Source organism: Typopeltis vanoorti, chromosome 12, assembly GCF_054136105.1.
Source record: "Typopeltis vanoorti isolate ZY-2024b chromosome 12, IOZ_Tvanoo_1.0, whole genome shotgun sequence".
NCBI lineage: Eukaryota > Metazoa > Arthropoda > Arachnida > Uropygi > Thelyphonidae > Typopeltis > Typopeltis vanoorti.
Genome location: NC_143560.1, coordinates 8,971,377 through 8,991,504, shown reverse-complemented (window position 1 = coordinate 8,991,504; position 20,128 = coordinate 8,971,377).

Genomic DNA, 20,128 nt, shown 5'->3' with positions numbered 1-20,128 from the left:
AACAGTATTGAATTGTGGTCAGATGATAGATCATTATACCGTATTGGAGTCTGATATGCTTTAGTATGGCTATGTCCAAGATATCAGCCCTACATAAGTGTTATGATGGGTGGGCTCAGCGGGACCTACCACAAGCAGGTTGTTGAATCCAGCATAGTTTTCTAGTATGTGTCCGTTTTTGTTGATGGAACGGCTATTCCAGAGTGGATGCTTGGCGTTTAAGTCTCTGGCCATGATATTAGGCTCTCTGGTATCAAATATGGCATTCAAATCTGAGGAGAGTAATTTTTTTTGTGGAAGATTATACGCTGAGAAGATTTTTAGTTTGCTAGCCGAACGCGTGAGAATCTCAATGCCGGTGACCTCGAGGTTAATGGTAGGAGGAATGTTTATAGAATGATGAGAGATGCAATTCTTAATGAAAATGGCAGTGCCGCCTCCTCTGTGGGACAGACTGTCTGTTCTTTACAGTTGATATCCCCTAATTTTGGCGTTGTCTGAAGGTCTTAGATGTGTTTCGCTTAGTAAAAGAACATCCGGGTGATGTGTTTGGGTGAAGTCCTGGAGTTCTAAGATCTTGCTCCTCAGGCTGTTCTCATTCCATGCAATGCTTTCTAGTGAGTCTGGTTTTAAATTATTTCTGTTCATGAGTGGGTGCTGAGGTGATGGCTTGTGTATCCTCTAGAAATCTATTAGTAGAGCATGGTGAGGGGTTGGATCTGTTAAAATCTAACATCATATTTGCCAGAGAAGAGGTAATGATAGCTGTCAGATTTGTATGTGGTATTGACTGATCCAGGGAAGTCTGTTTGGGACGAGCTACATATGCATATGTCCTTGTCTGTTGTTGCTGAGTTGTTCTTTTGAGGACCTCTGGCTTCGGCAGATGAGCTTATGACCCTTTATTTTGATCTTTGAGAGGCTGTGAATCAGTAATCTCTGACGTAGATCTGCTGAGGGAGGAAGGGTATGTTTCCGCCTCTGATTTTCTAGTTCTTGGGTTGTGAATACATCCTTTGTAGATGGCAGTGTGAGGGATGCCACAGTTGGCACATTTAGCAGAGGTTGGTTTTGGCTTGGTGCATGTATTTATTGGGTGGCTGCCCCACATTTTAAACATTTAAAATCAGCCTTGCACATTTTCTGGGCGTGGCCAAATTTCTGATATCTGTGGCACTGCCCAGTTGAAACCCTTTTTCTTAATGGTTCTAGAGTGATTTTCAGTCCACAGATGGATGTCAGGTCATATATATGTTTATAAGTTTGACTGATCTCTACTAGTTCAAGTGGCATCGGAGTCTTGTCTTTTTTGGTCATTCTGCTGAACTTAATGGGTGGTAAGTCCTGCTGGTGCAGATTCTCAGCCACTTCTGTGGATACATCTTCAGATACACCTCTGATGACTACTTTGAGGTTTTTCTCTGACCCAAGTGGAAAGGTGTGGTACTGAATGCCTCTGGCATTCAATTCACCTGTTAGTCTTCTATAATCCATCACTATCCTAGGTTGAACTTTGATACCATCTGCGACATTCTTCTCATTGCTATATGAGATCTGTAGATTGGACATCGTAGTCCTTAGCGACATCCATCTATGTTTTTCGCGGAGAATAATGGGAGGTATCTTTTCTCTAGTGGAGGTAGGAGAGTCAGGAACAGGACTGTCTTCTTCCATTTCATCCTTTTTGGGTGGTTCAGGGGTTGCAGTTTTGCGTTTCTTGGAGCGAGGCCCTCCTGGTAATCACTGTGGTCTGCAAGGGGATTATCATCAGCTATGGCAGCTAGTTCGCTGGTGCTGTCTTGGAGGATGCTGGGAAGACGTTCTGAGAGTTGAGGGGCATCTGCATCAACTTCTTTTATCTGGTGAATTACAACTTTTCCTGGCCATTTTGAGAACTTTTGGCCATATTTCAACATGTAGGCAATCTACTGATTGCCTACATGTTGAAATATGGCCAAACGTTCTTTAAAATTAAGTTCATCGTATGGCGTATCCATGGTTAGGCCTAGATTTTGTTCTTTGGTACAGGACATGCCTTGTCCTTGCCACAATAATAAATAGGCAGTTGCTTACAAAGAGTATGAAAACAACAATGGCGATTCTAATGGCGGTAGGCCTAGTGAATCGCCCTAGTTGTAAATTCAATTGCTTACCTGGGTAGCTATTCTTCAAAAATATATAGAGCAGCTTGCAAACACGTTCCAAAGTTATTGCTGAACATGTAGACTACACAATAAAGTTCATTCAACGCTAAATTTTTTAAACAGCATCACACTAATTCAAAACGCAAGCCTCCATAAGCATAAAAAACGAAAGCATCTCATACCATTATTCCCTTATAGTCCTTATAAGGACTATAGTCTTTTGCCCCATTAAAGACCTTATAGTCTTTAATGGGGCGAAGCAAGTATGCTTTTCATCTTCCCCATTATCTGTAGAGGAGAGGGTTGGGATGAGGTGTTATTGAGCTATTAAAGCTCTGATCATGGCAGAAGGGTAACAGCAATAGCTGCGCCTTAGTTAGAACTTCATTGGCTACAGCATTGTCATCCACTACCCTCCAAGGGTATTATTAATCACCTCATCTCACGGTCGATTATGCTTCCAATTATTCCCTTATAAGGAGTAGGCGAGGCCTTTATACCCTATCTAGCTTTTGGAGACTGAGTGGGCAGTTCATTCTCCACAGGTAGCCAATCAAAGATAGCTGGCTCATGTCTATCTCTAATTATAGCAGCCACCGATGAAGAGGCTGGCAAACAAGTGCTGCCATCTCTTGGTACCTAACCCTAACAATATATGTTACTGTCTGAAATAATGTGGGTACTACGGTCGATTTTCTTGAGTTTACGAGATAAAAAACCGAGTTTCCGGGAGGAAAAACCCGCTTGCCCATGCCAGAGATTGACTAACTCGAGAATTGGTCGAAGAAAGGCTTAGAAAAAGTTCCTTCAGTCAACGACTAGACTTGAACTTAAGTCTGACTTCGAGCGACCAAGCGCAGAGGACGCAAGCGCCACTTCCTCTGAGCTACACAGTCCTCATAAAATAGACATTAGTGAAGGAAAAAACCTTTCGCAGATTTAAAATCATGAAAAAAATATATAAATTTTAATTGGTTAATTTAAAATTACAGTGTAAAATCAATAATTTTTATTTGTTTCTTTTTTATGTAGTATATCTAAGTGAATAAAAATGATAAGTAGAAATAATGAAGTTATGAAATTATTAATAATTTGAAAAACAATACTCATACTTACAATTAGAAAGTACTTAAGTATAAATAAAAAAATATATGAAATTATTAATAATTTGAAAAAAATACTAATACTTACAATTAGAAAGTACTTAAGTATAAATAAAAAATAAAATAAAATAAAATAAAACTTAGGGGCATCACACATGAAGTCTGGCAGGGGAGCGAAATTATATTGGTCTGGTACTGAATGTGGTGAGTTGATTTGTATTGGGTATGATTTGACTGATGTCTCTTTTAAGCACAGTAATGTTGTTTACAAAGTTTTGGTTCAGTATTATGTTAGGTGTTAAGTTTCCGTATATGGCTGAAATTGTTGGCGATGGCTTCTTGTGAAGAAGTTTTACGTTTTCTCTTAAGAAATTCGCTGAGTGTCGATCATGTTTGTTTTCATATATCCATTGTCTGCTGAAAAATTTTGGAATTAGTCATTTTAAAAACGTTTAAAAAATGAAAACGTTTTGTCGACTTTTTGTATATTTCTGTAAAACGGAAGGTAAAATTTTCATATAAATTTATTTATATGAAAATTTGTGCTAGTGCTTGTAGAGCAGTAGCACAATTGATTGATTATAGCTGGCCACCACGCAGCATCGAAGGCTCCTTGTACATCGACTGAGATCAGTAGCACGTCATTTTTTGCTGTAGACTGTCTGCTGTGCACTCGTTAACTTCCATAATTGTGTCTACTGTGTTTGATTGAGGTCTAAATGCATATTGATTGCTGCTGAATAGGTTTCTTGAGTAGCATAGTGCATTAGTCGGTTTATCAGAAGTTTTACTAACACCTTATCAGCAAAGTTTATGAGACTGATTGGTATGTATTTGTTAATTTCGTGGAATTTTTCTTTTCTTGGTTTTATTACTGGTATAATTTCAGAGCGTTTCCATACTAAAGGAACTTGCCCTTTTTTTTAGGCATTCGTTGTAAACTGTTGTTATGAATTCGGGGAATTCTAGAAACGCTCTTAGGAGTATATCCCCCTCTCGAGGAGTTTTTCTTGGATCCATTGATTTTAATGCTGATTCGATTTCATTAGTAGCAAAAAAGTCGTCGTCAGAAGTTTTTATGTCTGTAAGTTTTGTGGATTTCTTCATCTGTTGAATCATCGGGAAGAAGCTTCATCATAATAGCTGCAGTTTCTGCTAAGTTTTTAGTGTGAGTACCATCTGTTTTCTTGATAGTTGATAATATGAGTGTTATCTTATTCTTGCTTGCTGCTAATTTATATATATGCAATTCCAAAGAAACGATACGGTTCAGACTGCATAGAATTTTTTCCATGATTCTGTTTTCGCGTTCTTAATTTTGGACTGATAGCTGTATTTTGGCTTTATAGTAGTGCTGTCTCTTGCACTCTCTTAAATCTTGGTTATTGTAGGTTCGATATAGTCGTCTGAGTGCGTTAACACGTTTTCTTAGGACTGGTAGTTCGTCGTTCCACCAAGATACTGATTTTCTACCTAGATGTTTAGCTTCTTGCATGTTCTGAGTGTTTGGTCGTTGGATTTTATCAGACCTGATGAAAGCACAGAAGCAAGGAACTCTATATCGGCTTGGACTAATGGCTAGATGGCTAGGTTTTTTGCCTAAGCTGACAGGAAGTCTTAATAACTTCCCTTTTCTGTTGTTCGCTTTTATTATTGAAGTGATGTTCTGAGATTAGGCATGAAAATTATTTTTTTAATGCTTTTACAAATTTCTCTAGATCGCTTTTATTGTTAATACGATGGTTTATTTGTGTATTACGTTTAAAAGTTTGTTTCAGATAATGAAAACTTAATATCCGATGATCAGAACAGCTTTCCTCTTCTTCCCATTTCCATTCAGAAACCCGTGGTAAAATAGCGGTGTTTCTATTGTCAGATCAATGAAACTGCTTCCTCTGGTATTTTCAAAGGATGAAGTATTAAGAGTCGTCGTTTAGTATGTGTAGGGAATTTGATGCTATGAACTCTTCCAAATTTTTACCTCTATTGTTTGTGCTTTCGTTAAAACATAAAACCGAATAGGCGTTGCTCGTTGACTGAGTAGTTAGCGTATCTGCTCTCCATCCAAAAGTCTGCAGGTCTGAATTCCAACGTGGGCATGGATGTTTATGATTGTCTCTGAAAATACTAGTAGTAGTGGTGGTGGGCAGTAGATGGCGTTGAAGTAGTTGCGTTTCGTTGTAGTTGGTAGATTGATTGATGGGGAGAAAGAATGCTGTAGAGTAATGCCCTCCCTCGACGAGTCTTTGGACTCCCTGGAGGTGTCATATAATAATAATAATAATAATAATTTTTTCTAAGTCGTGTTTTATGTAAGCGTGATAGTTTAGATGCATACTTGCAGCAAACGTTATAATTCCTCTGAATGTAATTTTCGATAAGTACCGAGTCCTCGTTGCTGTGCTGAGAAATAAGGTTGACCATGAGTATTGCAGCACTCTTTCTGATCCTTTGGAAAAAATTTATAATTTGTTGGAAACCAGCATATTTTGTTGTTGATGTTGTAGGGCTCATGTATTAATGTTAGTCCTATATTTTCTCTATTTATGAGCTCTGTTAAGTTATTTATAGAGCATTGAAGATTTATTTGAAGGCATGCCAGGAAAATAATGCTGTTTCTGCTGGCTTTATTGTTGCTCTCCATAATTTATGTCTTGAATTTTTAGCTGTCTATAGTAATTATATGTCTGACAGTCTTTGCTTAGTGCGATGTGTAGTTTGCAGTCGTTTTTGGTTTTGGCATGCTTGTTGTGATTTTGGCAATTTATGCAGTTCATCTCGGACTTATTTCGTGGGCACTCGCTGGATTTGTGTTCTTTAGAGCAGAATGGACAGGTGATTTTTCCCCTGCAGTCTTGTGCGCTGGTGGAATTTATTCCAGTTAAAGCACCTCAGAACAGTTACATAGTCTGTATAATGACAAATTCTCCACACCATTTTAACACTGGTTCTCAACAATTTGGTCCTCACCATTAGATCTACTTTTATAATCAGGTTTCTCTTAGTCTTTTGTTTGGATTCAATTAACACTCCTCCATTATTGATACTTTTCATTTTTGTAATTCCGATTTTGATTTAAAAAAAATAAAAATAAAATAAATTAGCTAACGCCCTATCTAACTGTTTGGAGACTGAGTGGTCAGTTCAATCTCCACTGGTACCCAATCAGAGCTAACTGGCCCAAGCTATCACTAATTAAGCAGCACGCAGTGGAGAGAGATGGCTCTAGAAGTGCCGCTATCTTGTGGTCCCTAACCCTAACACTCGTATTTAATGCCTGAAATAATGTACGGTTTATGGTCGATTTTCTTGAGTTTACGGGAGAAAAAACCCGCTTGCCCATGCCAGAGATCGACTAACTCGGGATCCGGTCGAAAAAAGGCTTAGAAAACTTTCCTCTAGTCGCCGACTAGACTCGAAACCAAGTCATCCTTTATGCGACCAAACGCCGTGGTATGCAAACGCCACATCACTGAGCTACTCTTTTAATGTATTTTTGGTTTCTTCGCTGTTTAGCTGAGCTATCGGTGTCAATATTAATTTATAGCAAGGATGTTTTCAGGTTCGTCTTTGTTTTTATCATTATTTTTAACAATATGCGAGTATACTCGTTGCTTGCAGCTTCCTGTAGTTCTATTGCTTCTTTAGTTTCATTTTTCATTTTATTGAATACCTTCGTTAGTTCGCTCACTGTATTCAGTATATTCTTTTTTAAATAATTTCTTAGATTACCGCTTTCTTTGGCAACGTAACGCAGCAAATGAAGGCTTTTTCGAATTCTAATTCATCCCGTGACACCATCTTAATATTGCTCAAAGTTGTAGTATTATATATTCCTATTGAACTGCTACGTTTTCTAAGGTACAAAGTTTAAGAAAACGTACTTAAAGTTTTGCTGCTTTTTTCTAGAAGTGATGCTTCCATGGAATTAGACTTTTGAAGGTGTGACTATTGTACCTTCCAGCGGCAGCAGTGAGGGGGGTTGTTGGCCCTTGTTATAGTATTTAATCCCAATATGAGCAGGACGTTTTCTTTAAGGATAGCTGAACAATAGATGCGGTATAACCAGAAGTATTCGGTCCATAAAGATAGAATAAAATTCATTCATATGCCCTTAGAACTATGAAACTATAGGGTACATTACTCACTCTTAGAAACAGCAGCGTGCCAGTCGGTACTAGATACATTCATTTTTCTTGTTCGATACCGCACAAAATGAACGTAAAATGAGGAGCGATTCCAGGTTTGTTCACGTTCGAGTCTACTTTTTTGTGTGTGTAGATGCTATTGTGTTGTGTGATTGATGCATGATTTTGTGCAGTCTCGTTATTTCCTTTCTTATTGGAGAATTTATAGTCAGATAGTGAAATGTCTAAGAGATTTTATGGTCATAAGTCGATTGCTGGTATGTATTGACAGATGGAAATAATGGGTATTATTTAGGGGTATTATTTAGGCATTCCAAAGCTGTTGTTGCCCTTAGTCTGATTTGTAATGAGTTTAGTTTTTAATTAAGTATTGCGATACAGTACCATAGCAAGATATTCCACATCTCAGTATAGATTGACGTATGGATTTGTTGATGATATTTCTAGTGTTTCCAGTTAATATGTCTTCTAAGCACGTTATACAATTGTATGCCCAGTTTTTTGTGTACATATATAATGTGTGTATATTCCATCGCATATTGCAATCAAAATGCAGGCCTAAGTATTTGATGTTTGTAAACTTCCTGGATTGTATGGCAAGGACAGGTTTTAGTTCTTTGAGCAATGTGGGTTATGACATTTCAGTGATATGAGTGACAGATCTATAGCCATCCGAAGGTTTCTAAATGTGATGAGCTGAGATATACTTTTTATTATTAGAATAGAATTGCGCAATCAGTGATTATGTTAAAGTCTGTTTGTAATTGTTGTAATCCTATTGATATCTGTGTTGATATGAGTATGTCATCTGCATACTAGTAGATGTAACAGTATAGCAAAAGGTTTGATAATTGTTTAGTTGGCATGCTTTTTCAATATTTTTGAAAAAGCATGCCGACAGAATCGTTCCTTGCAGAATGGCATAATTAATCTCAGCTATGTTGCTATACGTAGGATTTATTTTGTAATGTTGGTTCTGGTTTTCAGAAAGTCTTCGAACCAGTTTTGGAGTTTACCTCTTATGCCTACCGCTTTGAGTTTTTTTAAAGGAATTATGTGCTCTATGCTTTACAAAGTCAAGAGCAAGCGGCAATACGAAGTGGTTTATATTTAGGGATGAGTTTATTATATCCCAAAGATAACGCAATAAGATACTGTTTTTTTTTTTATATTTACGAAATCAGTACTTATTTTGGATATTATTTCGAATTTTTCTAGATATGTGGATATTTCTTCATTCAAAATCTGCGTGAAGAAGAGTTTCTTCACACAGATTTCATTAGCTATAGTTGTGTTAGTTCACAAATGTTAGCGATAAAACACTCGCCTGTACCCTAAGGGATTTAAAAGCAACAACAACAACAACGTTACTAGCTTGCTTGGTGAAGCATAAAATGCTTTTTGTTTTCCCCTTTGTCTGTGTGGGGAAGCTCGGTGGGGGAGAAAAGTTGTGAGCCTTATGCTCGCACTTTGTGGACTATGGGTTTAGCTGTTTTCTGCTGAGAGCAGGACTGTCTTGTATCTTTTTGTTTGTGATAGTCGTGTTCGCTGTAACTGGAGGGTTATCTGATTAGTGGGTTGGGATGAGAGAGTGTGCCTTGCCGAAGAACGTTTCCGCTTGATCGTGAAGGAAGGAGTGGATGTCTGAGGTTCCAGTTTCTCTATGGATCTACGTGTTTCTGACGAACCATGGGCATCCGGAATCATCCATAGGCACTTGTTTTTATCCTCTGTAATTTCAGGACGTTGGATTTAGAGGTGTAACTCCATGCTGGGGATGCATATGTGATTATTGGTCTTATTACCATCTGATATAGTAGCAGCTTGTTGCGTGTGTCCAGTTTGCTGTTGCAGTTGATCACGGGGTACAGTTGGACTATAGCTCTGTATGTCGTTGTACTTATGAGTTTGATGTGGCTGTTGAAATTGAGTATTTTTCGTCTAGTTGTATTCTAACGTATCTGGTTTCTGTTTGCCAAGGTATCTTTTTCCGAAGAGTTGAATATCATTTTGGATGAGGGCTTTCATCTGGTGAATAGTATTGCTGAAGTTTTGTGAGGGTTTACTTGTATCCTCTAGTCCGAGAACCATTTCTCTGGCATTGGGATGGTGTCCTGTAGACGACTGCTGGACAGGTGTGGTTGGAGAGATCTTGTCATTATGGCAGTGTCGTCCGCATATAGGGCTGTGATAGTTGTCTCGGATTCTGTGGGATGTCAGCCACGTAGATTGTGAAAAGTAGGGGATTCAGCAGGGATCCCTGTGGTACTCCTGGCAGGATATCGCGCCTAGTTGAGACTGTGCCGTTTCTTTTTATCTGCATGGATCTGTTGGTGAGGTATGATTTTGTTAGCCAGATGAGTTTTGCTGGTATGTTAGCCTGTATGAGTTTGTAGAGCAGGCCTTGGTGCCATATCTTGTCTAAAGCCTTGGCAACATCCAGGAATATCTCAGCTGTGTGCAAGTTCCAGTTGTATCCCTGTGTGATGTGTTCCACTAGTTCGGTATGATTCCCAGTTTGCCACATTTTTCTTGTAGTCATGAGAGGATGATTTTTCGGCGATCTTTCTTAAGTTGGATAGCAGGCTGATGAGACAGTAGCTATGCGGGAGTTGAGGATTGTTTCCTGGCTTTGTTATTGGTATGATGTTGGCGGTTTTCCATGCAGTGGGGAGGTGTTGTATCCTTAGTATTGCATTGGTTATTATGTTAACCAGGTGCACAACCTTTCGAGGAGTAGTTTGATGATTCTGTTCGTAATGCTATCTGGACCTGGAGCTTTTTTTGTTGTTTGGATGTTTTATGATGTTGGTTATTTCCATTGGATAGTAGTGGGGATGATGCGTTCTGGCTTGTCTGTGGTCAGCCTTAAGGCACTTGTATGGGCTACACTGTTTTTCTAGGTTGTCTGATATTGCTTTCACTTTTTCTGTATCAGTGTGTGTGTGTGCAGTTCCGTGCGCGGATTGCATGGGAGGAGAGGATTGCATTTGGTGTGCAAGGTATTCAGAAATTTCCAAATTGTGTGTCTGGGTTGAGTGGTGATAGTTTGTTTTCCCAGTCTTGATTCCTGTTGTTTTGAAGTGCTTTTCTGACTTAGTTGGTCAAGTTGTTCTTGTCCTGTGGGACTCTTGTGTTGTGGTATCTTTTCCTGGCTTTGTTTTTTGTTCTGATTAGGCCATAATGTGTTCTCGGAGCCGTCTGGTACAGTGATTGGCTGTGGTTTTGGTGACTGCTTCTAATGCTTTTTTTTATTTGGTTTGTTAGATTGCTTACTGCTTCGTCTATTTCTTCTTTTTGTGGATGCTGGTGTAGGGCCAATGTGTTCTGGTAGGATTTTGGCTAGCTTGTTCCATGATATGAATGGGTGCAGTGGGGGGTAGTTGGTCTTGCGTGCCGAGTTTGCGCAGGACTGGGTTGTGGTCTGATGATAATTCGTTGATCGTCTCTAGTTGGTACTGATAACTGATGTTTCTGAAGACTGCTATGTCGATTACATTACTGAAGATTGCTACTTCGAGTAGATCTGCAGTGAGGGCTATAATGAATGTGTTCGGTGGGTCTTGCTACCACAGCTGAGTTGAGTGTTGTGTAGCATGCAGCTACTTCTGTGGTGCTGAACCAGACTGTGTGTGCTTCGAGTTTAAGTTTCTAGCTATGATGGTGGGGTCTGTGGTGCCAAGGATGGCATCCAGGTCTGCTGTCAGTAGAAGGTTGCTTGGTGAGTTGCGGGCGGCATATATCTTGAGGCTTCCTGCGTCCAATATGTGGACTTCTATTCCTGTAGTTCTTGGCTTTGTACATGGCAGTGGGTTGATGTTTCTCTCCACATTTCAGACATATGAACTTGGCTTTGCACAGTTTTTGGGAATGGCCAACCTTTTGGAAATGGTCGCATTGCCCTGCTCATGCCCTCTTCCCGAGTGGTTCGGTTATCTTAAAGCCGCAGACGCCGGTATTCTCGTAGATTCGTTTTTGAGTGTTGTGGACCTCAACCAACACTACTGGCATCGGTCGTTTGTCGGATCTGAGCATCCGGCTGACCTTGATTGGGGTTAGGCCCTGTTGTGTGAGATCTGTTGTGATCTCCTCTGGAGTTATGCTTTCGGCTACCCCTCAGAGTACCACCTTGAGGTTTCTTTCGCTGCTTAGGGCGAAGGCGTGATACTGATTCTTGGAGTTGTCCATTATTTTGGTCATTTGCCTGTAATCTGTGACAGTGGTGGGTTGGATTTTAAATTAAAAGCTGTCAGCGATGCATTTTCAGAATATAAACCAAACTGAAGAATCATATCCAAGACAATATCAATAAATTCATTAATATTGCAATCAATCAAAAATCAATATGTGGTATATATATATATAAATATGAATGTTATTGTTGTGTAGTTGGCTCCTTGCGCTTCCATCTCGAAATGGTATCACTGATTGTTAAATTTGGATGGTCCATTTTGGCAAAAATTTGCCGAACAGATAGGCTGGCACAATGCTTCTTTCCACCCGTCAATCCCCTTTTCGCAGCATTATACCTGGAAACAATTGCATTGAATTGAGAACATCATATTATTCGAATTTATGCTTGCTACAAACATGCGTCTCATTACATGCCATGATGCATCTTATCAGTAGTGGTGCTCGTTGACTTCTTTCCTAGCCAGTGCATATGCGTGTATAATTAAACATCTTTTTATCAATATGAATTTCATTATATGAAATGTTATATTATATTATATTATATTATATTATATTATATTATATTATATTATATTATATTATATTATATTATATTATATTATATTATATTATATTATATTCACATTCAAAATGTATTTCATTTGATGTTCTTTTTATTAAATTAAAGGGAGAGAGTCACTGGAAAGGATTTTAAACGATCGATGGCATGAATCCAAAGGGCAACTTCTTCAGCCAGATAACAAGCTTAGAATAAGTTTCAAAGTTTGTAACTTGAGGTTTGTCTTGAGGGAATTCTGAAGTAATAATGTCATCAGCTAATTTGGATTTTCTGGCTGAGTTTGAAAGATGAATTTATTTATACAAATTTTAGTTTCCATTTAATATTTCATTATAAAAAGGAAATTAAGTAAATAATTTTAACTTAAGCATACTCTGAAATAGACAGAAATTTTTAGCTCTATTATTATTATTATTATTATTATTATTATTATTATTATTATTATTATTATTATTATTATTATTATTATTGCAGTGGTACCTCTATTGAGTCCTAAGACTCATCTTGGGATGCACAAACTATCAGCATAATATTTCTGGTACCTCTCCTTGAAATCATTACAGATAAAGCACTTCCAAGAAACTCACGCAACTCATTCGATCCATTCATTCCAAGCGAAAAATCTAGTTCTCAAGCCCTTGTTCACTACACTCTTACACTTTTCCGGAGGCGGTCGGCGTTCGACGCACTAGTGCTCTAGCGCCCAATCTTATTGTTTGGGGCCTTTAAATTGGTCCTAATATTTCGGAACCCCAGATGAACCTCGTGTGCTTGTGCATAAGTACAACACTGCACTGTTACCTAAGTTCCAGGAATGCGCGCTTGTTCTGCTCCCTATAAAATCTTTCAAGTAACGAAAAATTTTCGATCATATCTCCCCTTATCGCCTATCAACGAACTTTTGCAGTCCATAAAACCGCAATCTATCCTCACAAAGAGCATTTCTTCACAGACCACTCATCATTTTAGTGAATAGCATCTCATCATCTCCACCACATACTTATTTCCTAGAAACCCAGGTGACCACAACTGAGCACAGTAATACAGATGAAGTCAGGGCCGGCCATCTCGGGGGTTTAGTGGGTGCAATGCACCCGGGCCCCACGATCGAGTGGGCGCAGTCAGTACACATTTGCGGAAACCTATTTTTTATTTTATTTTTTTCTTCTTCTAATTTTGGTTATAACTAAAGGGATTTCATCGACAGGATTTTAGGGCCCCCCGGTAATAATAATATCTCTGTGTTTCTCTATTATATTAGTGTTTTGTGTTCAGTAAACGTTACATTTAATCTGTTATATTTCGAATGTGTTTTTTGTTTTTGTTTTCCTGTGCCAGAATCATTTGCAAGTAAGAGGTTTTACAATACGTTTATTTCAGAATCCTTTAATATTTACCTTTGAAAAATATTTTAGGGCCCCCAAAGGTTTCTTGCACCCGGGCCCCTTTATAGAGAAGGGCGGTCCTGGATGTAGTCCTATCAAGGATTTATGAAGAGGAATGATAACTCTCATATCTCTGTAGGTTAGTGTCTTCTTCAGTAATCAAGTAATCCTGTGAACTTCCAAGGGTACATTAATGCCCTATAAATTTCGCCTCTCTGTTCTACTGTTTCCCCAAATTTTTACCTTTATCAATTTCTTGGAGGAGCAATGGTCCCTCGATGTGGTACACAGCTCTGTATACCAAAATGCAAAACTTCACACTTTTCAACATTAAAAATCCACTATTTTTCCAATATTGTCAGCATATTCACATCATCCCGCAAGCTCTCTACATCACCTTGATTAACTATTATTCTAGCCACCTTTGCAAAAACAGCAAGCTACTGATTATCTACCTTCAAATTATTGCCTATATCATTTATGTAAAAATTAATAGCAGTTATCCAAGCACAGAACTTTGCCTTACAACACTAGTCATATACCTTTCCAGAATTCTGCTTCTTCATATGCCACTTTTGAGATATCGATCAACCACTCTTTTAACCATATTACCAGTTTCTTATCCATCTCCATTTATTGCGGTTTGCACAACAGAGTTCCATGTATTAACCCAATGCAAGATCCATTATCGTGTGGCCATTCTCTTTACTCAGCTTAGCTGTTATCCTATTATAAAAGTTAATACATTGCAAAGGCCTGAACTACTTATCACACAGCCATGCTTTCCCTCAGACGAGAGTATCATATTCTTATCTACCCCTTCATGAATTCTCTTTTTGATAAATTTTTTCAGAATTGTGCTACCACTCCTGTGACACTAATTTGTCTATAATTTACTGCTATAGACCTAGAAGTCCTTTATGCAAAGGAATTATTTTGTTCTCCTTTCAATTTTTGGGACTTTGCCAAAGCTGAGACTAAATTAAAGAGCTTAGCAAAAGGCATCGCTAGCCCTCGGCACATTCTTTTAAAATGTAAACTGATATGTACAACTTGCATTTTACCTCTATGTACAGCTATCTTTACGTTGAGATTCTGCAATTCCCTAAGTATGTCCAATTCATCACGCTCGCATCATCAATTCATCAGTTCTCACATTAGTCGCACTCTCACATCTTCTATAACAATATCTTCACTTGGATGATATACTTTTGCAAAATGTTCACTGAGCACTCAACAAATTCCACTACCATTGCACTCAATAAAGTTATCCTTTCACAGTCATTCTTCATCCTATTTGTTACACAACAAAAAAATTGGGATTTACTTTTGCCTGTTTGACTACTTTCTTCCCATAATCTGATCTGGCTTTCCTTACAATGAGATCACCTTTTTTTTGCTTCCTTGTACTGTTCATGAGTTAGCTTATCACCTTTCTCCTTATATACCTCCCACACTATTTTCTTTTTTGCAGATCATGTTTAATAATACTTCTCATCTATCGAACTCCTACCTGATTTACCCTCTTCACCGTGGGTGTTTAGTGTGATATTGCTTTCAGCTCTCATCCCTTGGCTATCCTCTATGTACTTTGAGCATCCACCCCTTGCAGATCTTTATGTCATGCTATTGCTTCAAGCTGCCTCGTAAGTGTATCATAATCTCCAGCCTTATATCATCATTCTTTTACTCATCTCATAGGTGTCTTCACACACACACACACACACACACACACACACACACACACACACACACACACACACACACACACACACACACACACACACACACACACACACACACACACACACACACACACACACACACACACACACACACACACGCGCGCGCGCGCGCGCGCGCGTTTCTATCAGCCCTAATTTTAGTTTTTCTGTCTTTGCGCTTCCACACTCTCAGTGAACAAATCTTTCTTTAGACATCTAATTCCAAATCCATTTAAGTGAGTCTATTAGCATTGTACAAAGCCTTCTTTTCATCAAACTCAGGTCATAAGTGCACAAATTCTACTTCATCCCTTCTGAACAACTTTCGTAAGGATTCATTAGCTATCTTTCTTGAAACCATTACAATTAATTATATTAATTGTATTAATACTAATATTAATGCTTTATCATCGTTCTCCTTCTCAGTTCGCCTCTATGCAAGCAAACACACAAACTTCCCCCTCTCAGTCTTTTTTTTTTTTTGCTTTTTCTAGCAACTTTTTCATTGCTAGAAAAAGCAAAAAACTTCATACGACAGTTCTCAATTCTCAGATGATTGTTTTCAGCCAAAACAATAAATTCTTTCACTTTTCCTTTTTGCATTCTGACAGCATTACTAATTCGGTATGGCACAAGCAAACCAACAAAAAAAGTACTGAACTTCGAGATCCCCTTCAGTACACGCGCTATGAGATATGCTGTTCGCCTGCTTACGCATTTATAGAAGTGTATGGGTAGAGTCTACGCCATTATAATTATGTTAATGTTGGAACTAAAAATGCCTTTATTGTTGAGCATTATTTTCGTTCATACGGAATGATAAGAGTAAATGGTTTACACCTACCTGTTTGTGAGCAGTTTGTTTTGTTTCCGTGAGCGTGCCCCAAACACGCCCACGGAAACAAAACAAACCCGTGGCCCCATTGCCTTAATCGAGAGGTTCCAACGTACCAGGAGTATTCTGTCGCAACGTTAAGGGCATTAGGGAAGACCATTAACTGCTAACACAAACGAGAATCACGGGCTTCTGTTGGAGCACGTCTCCAAAATACAGTCAGCGCTGAAATGAACAGCGGTAAAATTTGGGATACCGAGGCGGTCACTACAGGGTATCCTTAAGGGACTGGGTGCCTTTTTGTACATCATTCAGGTGGGTCAGTGTTTAAGAGTAACGGATTACGCTGTACGGCGGGAATACTGTGCACGTGTGCTGGTCAATGTCAATGAAGATTCGTCCTTCTTCCATAATGTCTGGTTCTTTCTGGATGAAGCGCATTTCCATGTAAGTCATGTAAACAGATGCACCTTCAGACCTGAATTTGTCCAAGAGAAGCTGCTTCATATCAAGGTCACTGCAAGGTCATGACATAATTAGACCGTATTTCACTGAAGAGGATGGTGTAACAGTGACCTTGAGTAGCGAACGCTACATCGAGAAGGTATTTGTTTCCTTCACCCAGGATTTGCATAGGATGTGTCGTGCAAACACATTCCATTTCCTTCCATAGGTATTCCAACAGGACGGAGCAACCTGTCACACATCACGTAGTTCTAGAGCCTGTTTATCACACTTCCTATTTATCCATCGGGAGACTCATTTCCAGGTTCACAGAATTCTCGTACCATTCACGTTCATCTGATCTCACATCACTTGATGCCTTCGTTCGGGGTATGTTGAAGGAATGGGTATTCCACCATGATCCGCCTTTAAACTTCATAAACTAAGGGATAAAACAACATGCGTTGTCCAGCAGAGTCCTACCCTCGTTATCCAAGATGACAGAGAACCTTCACATGTGCTACGAAACCTGTCTTGAAGGACAAGGCGCCATTTCGAGAAAGTAATATACCTTATTTATTATTATTATTATTATTATTATTCCTGATACCTCCAAGGAGTCCGAAGACTCATCGTGGGAGGACATCTACAACTGTCTCTGCACCTAACCTCTACTACGAATCATCTCTATCAACGCCATCTGCCGCCCACCTCCAACACCACCACAACTAGTAATTTTTGTCTGTAAATTGCGTGTGTTCTGAAGGGCCGATTTGTATGTATGCGGGATGAAAAACCCGAGTTTCCGGGAGAAAAAAAAACCCTGCTACCTCCGTATGAGATCGGCTAACTCACCTTCGATTGAAATCGACCAGATAAAGATTCCTCCCGTCGCGACGAGAATCGAACTTAGGCCTATTCCAATCGAAGGGCGCAATGTACCGTCGTTCTTCCAATTGCGTTACTTTTTTTTTTTTTTTTTTTTTTTTTTTTTTTTTTTTTTAACAGCAAAATAGTTTTATTTCTCCAGTTACATATACATACCAGTCGGTTTATTTTCAAAACAGTACAGTTGATTTGTTATAATAAGCTTAAAATTCCTAACCAAAATAGACAAGATGCTTCATGTTGGAAGTTTAATGGAATATTTACAGCACTAGGAAAGGACCAAAACCCACTTCAATGCCTCCAACATTTCATCCCAGTCACCGAGACATCCCCAGGGACCACAAAAAAAATATTCAGATACGACTTTACTAAGTGAAACTTATGGGTGACTAAAGTCGTATCTGAATATTTTTCTTGCAATCCCCGAAGACGCCCCAGCGACTGAGATGAAATATTGGAAGCATCAAAACAAGTTTCAATCCCTTCCCAGTGCTATAAACATTCCATTAAACTTCCAACATGATGTCCTCACAGCACTTAAGCCTCAAGTTACGGAGGCGCTTAATTAATGCTTTTTCCGACCAATGTTTCTACTCGGGAAACAGAATTTCGTAATGCTTTCATGAAGATCTTCCCTTATCAAAATATCGCCGTAAATAATGATTTACTTACGCTCATTCTCTCGATTATTCTTACAATTTTCTTTTGGAATTCTGACCTTTTTTTTTTTTTTTTCTTTTTTTTTTTTTCTTCTAGTTTCAGTTCGAAGTCTTTCAATCTCGCGCTTTGTCCTGCGAAGGACTACATGCAAGTACGCGATTTCTTTGTTCAGGAAGTTCACTATTATCACCGATATTTACATATTTTGGTCTTGTATCAATGCATACTACACTACTCTCCCGTTATTTGTTCTCTCTCTCTCTGCATTCATTTTCAAAGCATTTATTACAGATTCTCTCTCTCATCAGTTTCGGCCTCCTACAAATCTTTCGATTTTTGCGACATGTACATCTCAAAAAATTTTACACTGCAAAGAAAAAAAAAAAAAACCATTTAGTTCACTTAACAAAGACGTTTTGGTCGCCACTATTTTGCTAAGCATAGGTGCCATTCCAACAACAACATAGTTAATTTTAGGAAATATAACGTTTTTTTAATGTCTAAATAACTCAGTCAATCACGGACACTTATGCAATAATACATAAATTCAAATATACAATAATAAATCAATTCAAAAGTATTAGGAAAATGTGAAAAAAAAAAAACTTTTATTTCTGCAGCGTTGTGAATTGACGACGTTCGCCAAATATCTTCGAACCCACTTCTAAATTTTGGAAGTCGTTCGATGGCAGTTAGAGTTCATCCTTGTCCTCGCCAAAAGCTTTCTGCGATCTCTCACCTAGTACATAATGACATGAGAATACAACAAAGAACTCCCGCCATTTCGTGTTCCTAATCCTAACTAATACATTACAATGTACCAGATGTACATAGTAGTAGTATATATTTTAAGGTCTATTTTTCTATGTTGTTAGTTAAAACACTGAGTTTTTTTTTTTCTTAGGGAAAAAATAACTTTTCTTAACCTGCGCTAATCGATAACTTATTATTATTATATTACAAATTTATGGAGTTCCAGGGCTCATACACAGCCCAACGTTATGCGAATAACCGTAAAATTCACCGCCTGTACTACATCATATACTACATCCTGTACTACATCAGGATAGAAAAAAGAGCACATTTGAGGCTATTTGGTGTGAGATTGAGACTAGCAGAATAAAATATACAGTTGCGTGCTGCTATAGACCAGGTGATGGAATAGATGGTGGAGATAGTATGCATAAGCAAATAGAAGAAATGAGTGGAAGTAGGGTAATTATTATTATGGGAGATTTCACCTATGCTAACATTGATTGGAAGGAGGAGAGGACACATGGGAGGAAGGAATTGGATTTTATGCGGTTATTAAGGGATAACTATCTGCGACAGCATGTAATGGAAAATACTGGGCGTCAGAGTGCTTGACCTAGTAATTGCATCTAAGAATTTGGCTGTAACGAATATGACCACGTGGCCACCAATTGGTGAGAATGATCATAGGGTCTTGACTTAGGCCGTGGCTAAAGGTGTGGTTACAATTAAGATAGGGTACATGTGGAATTATCGGGCTGGTAAGTATGACAAGCTTAGGAGTTTGATTGGTTCAGTGCCATGGCATGTAAAACTGCAAGGGCTGGATGTTGATAGTGCATGGGAAGTGGTTAAGAAGTGTTTGCATGAGGCAATGGCTGACTGTATATACCTAGAGTCCGAATAGTAAATCAAGTAGGGGTTATATGGATGAATAACACCATCAAGCTGAGCTGCAAAAAAAGAAACAACTGTGAAGGGAAGTTAAGGAGAAAGGTGACCAAAAGGCACATGAACGGTATAAAGCACAGGCCAGAAGGGTAAGTAGTGTGGTAAGAAAAGCAAAATCGGCTTATGAAAGAACATTAGCCATGCAGGCTAAGGAGAATCTCAAACAGTTTTTCGATATGTTGCAAGTAAAAGAAAAAAGATATATGGCAGAATGATTTTAAAGAATGCCGATGGTAGGGAAGTAACCGAATCAGTTGATATAGTGGAATTACTGAGCGAGCACTTTGCAAGAGTATATCATCCAGGTGGTGACATTGCAGGAATGAAAGAACCAACAGCT